Raw genomic sequence first — 8906 nt, forward strand, 5'->3', positions numbered from 1 at the left:
AACCCTAACCAGCTTTATAACAACCCCTTTCCCCTAAAAAAATTGGAATAAAAATATAGGATTCTTTGATTTTTTTTCTCCATTTTGCTTTCTTTATTTTGCTTTCTTTATTTGTAGTCATTTGTGGCATAAGGGGTGGCTATTGTTGAACAGTGGCCGACGTACGAGGAAGACTGACTTACAGTCAAGCAACGTCGATGGTTGGTGTCCGGCGATGACCTCAGAGGTCTTTGGGAGTTTCGACCGATAGGTTGACGTTGGGAGTTTATTTTCGAGGCTTGGTTTGTGAGTGATGACCGAAAGTTGGGGGACCTTTTTATGTCATTTAGGTCTTCGCTGGTTGGTTGACGCCGATCATGAGGGAGTGAGGGGGTCACCAAGGCTTGGTGGCCGATGTTGAGGCTCGGTTTTAAGCCTTCTCTGTCGTATAGGGAGAGATAGAACAAGTTTAAACGAGGTGAGCAAGTTATTCGTTCTGCCCTTCTTCGGTCATGGTAGAGATCACAGGTTGGAGTAGGGTGGTCACCAACTTAGTGGACGACGTGTGAGGGTTGGCATGCGACGATCGAAGGTGAGATTTGAAGCTTGGTAAGCTTTTCGACCAAACTGTGCGTGAGGGGAGAATATTTTTGGTTTTAAAAAAGGGTAAATCATACCTAGACCCCCTCATTTTAATCACTTTTATTTTCTCGGCACCTGTTTTAGATGAAAATTACACTCAGGTCCCTTCACTTCTTCCTTATATTTGCATCTCGGTCACTGTATTTTTGTGTTTTTATTTATTTTTTTTAACCCTGTTTTCATTTTATTTCAATTTGGTCACTATTTTTGCTATTTTATTTGTTATAATTTAGTTGATATTTTATTATTTTATTACATTTTGGCCATCTGCTGGTCGCTTTAATTACTTGCATTTACATTCGATTATGTTGCCCACTGGTATTTAATTATGTTCGATTCTATGCGCTATTTTTTTTATTTTTATGTGTATTTGGTTCTGTTTTATTTTATTTTATTTATTAATTAACCATTAACTTTTATTTTATCGCTCCTAATTATTAAACGATCTTGTGGTGACCCGATCTGGGGTATAATCCACATTATTATGGTCCGAACTCTATTAACTCCTAACTGTTAATTTTTATTAATTTGTTTGAATTATTATACGACCTTGCGGTGACGCGATTCGGGGTACGACCCACATTATTATGGTCTAGACTCTGCTAACATTTCTAACACTAACATCTAACCACTAACCGCTAATTTTTTTTTTATGTATTTTTTTGTGTTCGAACCATAGTACGACCTTGCGATGACCCGCCCCGGGGTATGACTCGCATTATTTACGGTCCTTGTTAAATATTAAATATTAAAAATTAACATTAACATTTTATTTTTATTGCCCATTTATTGTAGTTATTTAAGTTTATGTGCATTTAAATTTCTTCCTTTTATTTTTTATTTATTTAATTTTAGTTCTTTAATATCATTAATTTAATTTTCTATATTTTATTTTTTCCTTTCATTTTTCAGTACTTTAATTTTAGTCCTTTGATTATTGCACTTTATTTTCTGTTTATTTTATTTTAGTCCCATGAGTATATTTGCATGTTTCATATTTTTATCACAATGAATGCCTTATTTTGCTATCTTGTATTTTTATCCTTACATTATTTATGATTTTATTTAAGCACTTATATTTGTGTGATACTTATTTTTTGGGTCTTTGTTTTTTATTGTGTTTATATTTTTGTCATTCAAGTTTAAACTTTCATCATCTAGCATGATTAACTAAATTTGTTCAAATTGGCTTAATTTTTTATTTTGGTAGAATTAAATTATTTTAATATCTGTTTTTTGGGAGAAATTATTATATTCTTTTATTTCAGTTGGAAAGAGAAATATTCGTCCTAAAGTATTTTAGAGATTATTTTCTCTTCGATTGAAAATATTAGAATATTTTCTATTTCTCCTTAGAATTTCCCGTTAAATAAAAATTATATGATTGAATTTTGGGTGTTGTGAGAGTGTTTATCCTTCTTTAGGTGTAATCGACTCGAACACCTTTTTATTACAAAAAAAGAATAAATTTCTGGTTATACGTAGATTGGTTTATTTTTTAAAATGTTGTTTTCTTAAAAACTCTTTTAAAAGGTGGTTTATGGGTATTCGATTTATTTGACCTAAAAGGTCGATAGCAACTCCAAAACACTTCTTTTACAAAAATCAAAATTTTCACAAAAATAAATTGAGACATGTCGTTCACCAAAAATCAATTACAACAAACATCATTGCAAACATCATCCTGAATAGGATTTGGTGAAGGGTATAGGGGAACCAGATTTACTTTAATCAAGTCACGCTATATTGTGAATCCACTTTCTTAGTCTTATAAATGTCATCAATAGTATGATCTTCAATGAAGAAAACATCTCGGCTTTTCTGGAGAAACAACGCTATATCCACATACATTAGTGATATTTGTCTAATAATTGTTGCTAGATATATCCCCCATCTATCTCGTGCCCGATCCCTAATTTTTCTTTTTAACTTCTTCTTCCTCCATCCTCAACAGTAGATTAGCTTTATTAAATCGAGTTCTTCACTAGTTTCAGTATTCACCATTCGTTGATAGTCACTACTATCTCGTCGCCCGTAACTCCTCAAGGCTTAAAAATTCAGGTATTCTTTAAGTTTCTTCTCTCTCTTTTAGTCTCAAGACTCTCTCCAACCTTTAGTCTTTTCAATTTTATTTTTCAGTTTCCTCTCTAAGCCTGGGTTATTTCGATGTGATGAATTTAATTTGTGATTTTGGATTGTGTGTTTTTTTTATATATTTATTGCTTATCGCGAATGTTAATCTTTGCTTAGTAGAAACTATTTTAGGGTTGAACCTATTTTGAAGGTGAAATAGTTCTAGAAACAAATGAATATTCAAACTTCCTACATTAATCATGCCTACATACCATGATACAATTGTTGAGATCAAACACTCTATAACAGAAGTGCTTGTGTTGATTCATTTATATTATTAACCCTTCATTGTTAGATTTAATGCTTAAATGATATTAAATGTTTGTTTATCTCTGTATTGATATTGCTTTATCAGTCAATGAAATGCCACAGTACTCACTCTAATTCCATTTTTATAAACAATTGCTTATTAGAAAACAAAGGGATTTTCTCTGTTTAATTTTTTCTGAAGATCTTATGTAGTGAAAAGCTTTAGTAAGACAACCCTTTTTTGGTTCTTGTTTAGGGATTATTAGATATTAAGTGAAATTTGTTTTCCTAATTTTCTCTTTTTTCGTATGATTTTTTGGGTAGAAATTGGTGAAGAAGTTAAGGCTTTGATTCCCGGGTAATTGTTGAAGAAGAACAAGAGGAATGAAGAATGAGAATTGCCAAAAAGCAAGAGCTTGAAGCTACTAAGAAGAAGAAAGCTGAGAATCAGCAGCCCACTTACTGAAAGTTTGCATGTCTGAGGCCTGGTGCTTTTAGCATGGGGAATTACTATTAGGTAGGTGATCAATGCACAAGATGAACTTCAAAGTTATGGGAAAATTGATAGTCCTTATAACCATATTCAATTCATAGTCTAGACTTTGTTACTTCCGAGAACTAATTGAAAGTTATTGTTTATCTGAGTTACGCCCCCTTACAGACTTATCTACAGGACTAGAATCTTCTCAAGACTAATAAATCCATACATATTGGGGAGGGAGATCTTGGAAGAGAGAACAGTGGATGGTATAAAGATGCTTCTTTAAGAATTATAGAAAATCACTTTTCAGAACCTAGTGGACAAGCTGGTTTGAAACCAATTGTGGAAGGTAGTCTTTCGAATTGTGACTGGTGATACAGTAAACATCTAGGTTTTTTAATGGTTTCATTCATGGGTGTAGGGCACCAATACCATAAGTTTCACTGTAATTATTTTTGTACTAGATGCATTCTATAAATGAAGTAAATATTAGAATTACTTTGTTGTCACTATTATGCTTGTCATATTTCTATTCTTGAACTTCTGTCACTTGTCTTTTCAATTTTTGTAACCTTTACAGTTTTTATTTAACATGGAACAAGGACTTCTCATCATGGCTGAGTAATTTTTTTAATAGAGTGAATGCTAAGGCAAGAAAAGGTGTTGAAATTGGTCCAACTAGCCTTCTTTTAAGGTATTATGTTCATTTATAGTTTTGAATACAAGGAATAATGATAACTCCGTAAAAAGACTCAATCTATAGTCTTTTGACTTAAGTTATTGTTCGTCTAAACAAAGTATGCACCTCATTTTAGTTGCATTTAGGTTATGTTTGCTTGTGGTGGATAAGTTTTGCTTCGACAAGATTTATTTGGTTTAACTGATGCTGTTAAGGAGAAATGGTTTGTGTGGATTGTGCGTGTGCAGGAAACTTAAAGAGGAAGAACATTTCAGTCACGACAACGTAAGTTGCAAGGGCTAATGGAATAGAGAAGAACGTGAGGAGCAAATTTATCTCGTCAAGGCAAGGTTTATCTGTAAAGTCTGAAGTGGATATGACCAAATCGCCTATGTCACATGCCAGCTGGATGACCTCCTTCACGTGTAAGCAAACCCTAAATATTCTAATAGGCGCCAGCCACCTTTCCGTTTTTAGTTTGGACAAAATAATAATGATTATTTAAGGAATCTCTAATCATGTGAAACCCTAGAAGATTCCTCTCTATAAATATTCAACTGTAGCCGCCAAAGAGAAAGAGGAAGTGAGAAGCGATTTACTGAAGGCCTGAGCGAGCAACTACAGTGCTTTCTCACCGTTTACCAACCGACCTTCCTTGGTGTCTTTCATAGCCAGTCTATAGCAGAGCAGTGGTCAGGTCTCGAGAGAGGCTGATCACCAAGGCAGGCGTGATGCTGATCAGAATTGTCACGACAGAGCTTCCGGTTTTTTGGAGTCGTTCTTCATTTGTTCTTAAATTTTTTATGTGTTTGGGGTTGTATTAAACGATGCTACTTGGATGACTTTTTGATAGTACAATGACTGTCTTACTTGGTGTTAATCTTTGTTTGGCCTAGACAATTATTTTATACTTTATGAATAATGAATTATAATTCTGCTTATGACTGTTTTGTTCATTGTTTGAATGTTTTACCTTGACATTGTATGAGCTTCGAGAGATTTCTTAGGGTCTTGGTAAAACATGTCTTGACACTGTAAGAGCATCAAGAGATCGCATTTTGTCTAGATAGTGATTCTTAGATTCGAGAGAATTAAGATAGATTTACGTGAACAATGGAATGGATCCGAGATGGTGATGTTCTAACTTGTCTACCTTAGAGATAACGAGCAGGTTTCAATCGACTAAAAGTGATAGATGCTAGAGTAGGATAGATAATGACTATAGTTCACGCTGAGAGGTATTGCTACAACAACAGTCTGACAAACCAAAGGTTGTAGTTAACATTGAGTAGTTTTGCCATAGCAACTGTCTAAGAATACTTAGTAATCCGATCGGACAGCTTAAGCAAATCATAATAATTCATTCTGGACTTAGAGTAATTGTTTCAATGTAAAATATTAGCATGAATGTTGTGTGGTAAGTCTGAATATGCAAGGTTGTTTGAATTATATTTAAATCAACGTTTGTCTTTGTTCTGTTTTATTTTAATAGTTTGCATATTTATTTTGTCTCGATGAAACTTTTCTACAATCATACTTTATAGTAATTTCTTGTTTTATTAATAGTAGTTTTCTAGTTTGACAAGATAGTAGGAATTAGTTTGTGACAACTAGTTCTGGTTGTGGTGAAGCTTAAAAACTTCCAACTAATCGTTGAGGAGACGATACTCGCTTACCCTATATTACTTGATTCGATTGTGTATACTTGCACAGAGTTGTTTGCCTTAGCATATACATTTACAAGCGATCAAGTTTTTGGCACCGTTGCCGGGGATTGACAACTGACGAAATTTTTATTTTCGCCATAACAAATTTTTCTTGTCACCTTATATTTATCTAGTCTAACGTATTTTATTTTTGTAGGTTTTTATTATTGCATGACCCTGAGATCTACTGGTAAAGCATTGGAACCATTCGACCCTGAAGTTGAACAATCGTTCAGACAAAGGCGACGTGACCAAAGAACTAGAGAATATTTAAACCAACTACAATTACATGGCAACAATATGGGAGATCACGATGATCCCGAAGTAGCAATCAATCTCCAAGTTGCAAGACCAAGAGCAATACGAGGCCATTTGAACCAAATTCTTGAAGATATCAATCCAGGCATCATGATACCTGAAATACAAGCAACTCATTTTGAGCTTAAACCGGTAATGTTTAATATGCTAAATTCTATTGCCATTTGGTGGTTCACCTAATGAGGATGCTAGATAACATATTCGTGCTTTCCTTGAAGTATGTGACTCGTTTCGACAACAAGGAGTGCATGAAGATGTACTTAAACTAAAACTTTTCCCTTATTCCCTATGCGATAAAGCAAGAGCTTAGCTCATTGGAGCTCCTTCAGGCTCATGGAGTCATGGGCAGATTTATGCAAGAGTTTCCTACTTCGATACAATCCGCCCAATATGAATACACAGCTTCACAATGACTGTAAGTTTTCACCAAGGAGATGATGAATCAATGTACGAATGTTGGGATAGGTATAAAAGTCTACTTCGTAAATGTGTCAACCATGGGTTTCAAGAATGGACTCAAGTAGCGATGTTTTACAACAGAGTTAATGCACCCACTCGAATGATGTTAGATGCCTCAGCAAATAACACCTTACTTGACAAATCACCCGAGGAATCCTTTGATATCCTCGACATGATAGCAAATAATGACTATCAATTCCCAAATACAAGATTGAGAACCGACAAAAAAACATCTAGAGCATATGAATTAGAGGGTAAGGATTTGGTAGCTGCTTATCTTTCTACCATAACTAATATCTTGAAAACTTTGCAACGTCCTAATGAGGTAAGAGAAGTCAAGGTGACGAATAACACATGCATATTTTTTCAGGGCAACCATCATGAGAGGTAGTGTCTGGAAAACCACGTGTCCACCAATTTTGTGGGCAATTACAATTGGAGCACTAATAAGCCCTATTCAAATACGTACAATCTTGGTTGGAGACAACATCCGAACTTTTTATGGAGTAATCAAAGGAACAGTAACAATTAAGAAGCAAGTTACAACAGGCCACAACAAAGTAACGCAGATCATCAACATTTCCATAATCAACATTATCAGCTGCTCTTGCAAAACAATAAAGGTACATCTTCTTCCTCCAATACTAATTCCAATAATAACTCCTTGGAGTTATCATTGTAGAAATTTATGGCATCGATAAAAGATTTCATGGCCTCAACAAAGACCTTGATGCACGAGCATTCTACAACAATTAAAAACCAAGGAAATTTGTTACAAAGCCAAGCTACACTTTTGCAAAGCCAAAGTTCATCTCTAAGAGCAGTAGAGAATCAAGTGGGACAAATTACTACGGCATTACATTCTCGCCCACAAGTAAATCTCCCTAGTGATACTGAAATCACTAAGCATCTTGGAAAGGAGCAATGCAGTGTACTTACACTAAGGAGTGGAACACAAGTCAACCAAAATGACAAGTTTTGGAGAGAACACCTAAATAATTCTCGCCATGGAATAACATAACCAGAGGATCTAGCTAAAAATGAAGAACGGGATGAATCGACAGAAGAAAAGGAAAAGGATTAAGGCTCAGAAAAATCGTCCAAATAAGAAATTCATGGCCAAGGCCAGAGTTCCTCAGCACCAACTGCAAATAATGTGAGACCTCCACCACCGTTGCCTCAACGATTGAAGAAACATAATGATGAAATCCAGTTCAAGAAATCGTTTATGTTCTGGACCAGTTGTATATCAACGTGCCCTTACTTGAAGCCATCGAGCAAATGACTTCCTATGCCATGTTTCTTAAAGACATCGTTACAAAAAGAGGAAGGTAGAACATGTTGCGATGACAATAGAAATTTGTTCTGCAGTAAGCAAACTCCCACCAAAACAAAAAAAACCCTGGCAGTTTTATAATTATATGTTCCACTGGTAATAATTTTGTAGGACGAACTCTTGTTGACTTAGGATCAAGTGTAAACTTGATACCAAAGTCCATATTTATGAAACTAGAAGGGTATCATGCTTATCCAAACACAATATCCTACAGCTGGCCGATTGATCTTATGTGCGGCCGAGGGCATAATAGAAGACGACATAGTAAAGGTGGACAAGTTCGTATTTTAGTTGATTTCCTCTTGGACTGTGAAGCTGATAAAAATTCACTATCATCTAGGACAACCCTTTTTAGCCACTAAAAGAATCCTAATAGATTGCGAAAAGGGAGAGTTCACAATGTGAGTAGGAGAGCAAAGCGTCACAGTCAATTTCTTTAATTCCATGAAATATGTGGACGACTCGGAAGAATGACAATAATTAGAAAAGTGACTTTAAAGAGAGGAAGAAAGATAATTCTTGGCCACGATGAATCTTTAAAGCTAGACGAATACAACGCTTTGTGCCACGAGCCTCTAACCGTGATGCACAAACAAGAAAACCTTGGCCAGGCAAATTATTTTCAGAAGACGATTCTGAGAAGTATGGCACTGACGACAAAAATCTAAATAAGTCACTCAATGGGTTCCTTGTAAACGAAACCAATGCAAAACATGAAGGAAAGACAAAGGAACAATCGAGGCTTTCATAATAGATCAGGTGAAATTCAAACCTTAGATTTTGATGAAGTTAATCTTCATAAACATCTTTACAACATGCACCCAAATTGGAGCTTAAAACTTTTCCATCATATTTGAAGTATGCATACCTAGGAATTAATGAAACTTTACCAGTAATAATCTCTGCCAATCTAACCTCCGAATA

General features: G+C 35.0%; 1 long non-coding RNA gene across 2 annotated transcripts; it reads left to right on the top strand.

Annotated features, from left to right (window-relative positions):
* Window positions 1-2440: 2440 nt before the first annotated feature.
* Window positions 2441-3898, top strand: LOC120135520. 2 transcript variants are annotated; one of them, XR_005517256.1, is made up of 3 exons: window positions 2441-2682; window positions 3328-3520; window positions 3665-3898. It is a non-coding gene; the product is annotated as an uncharacterized LOC120135520 (long non-coding RNA). The 2 variants fall into 2 exon arrangements; XR_005517257.1 differs by having other exon boundaries at window positions 3677-3898.
* Window positions 3899-8906: the final 5008 nt, after the last annotated feature.

Source organism: Hibiscus syriacus, unplaced genomic scaffold (genome assembly GCF_006381635.1).
Source record: "Hibiscus syriacus cultivar Baekdansim isolate YM2019G1 unplaced genomic scaffold, ASM638163v2 tig00110610_pilon, whole genome shotgun sequence".
Lineage (NCBI taxonomy): Eukaryota > Viridiplantae > Streptophyta > Magnoliopsida > Malvales > Malvaceae > Hibiscus > Hibiscus syriacus.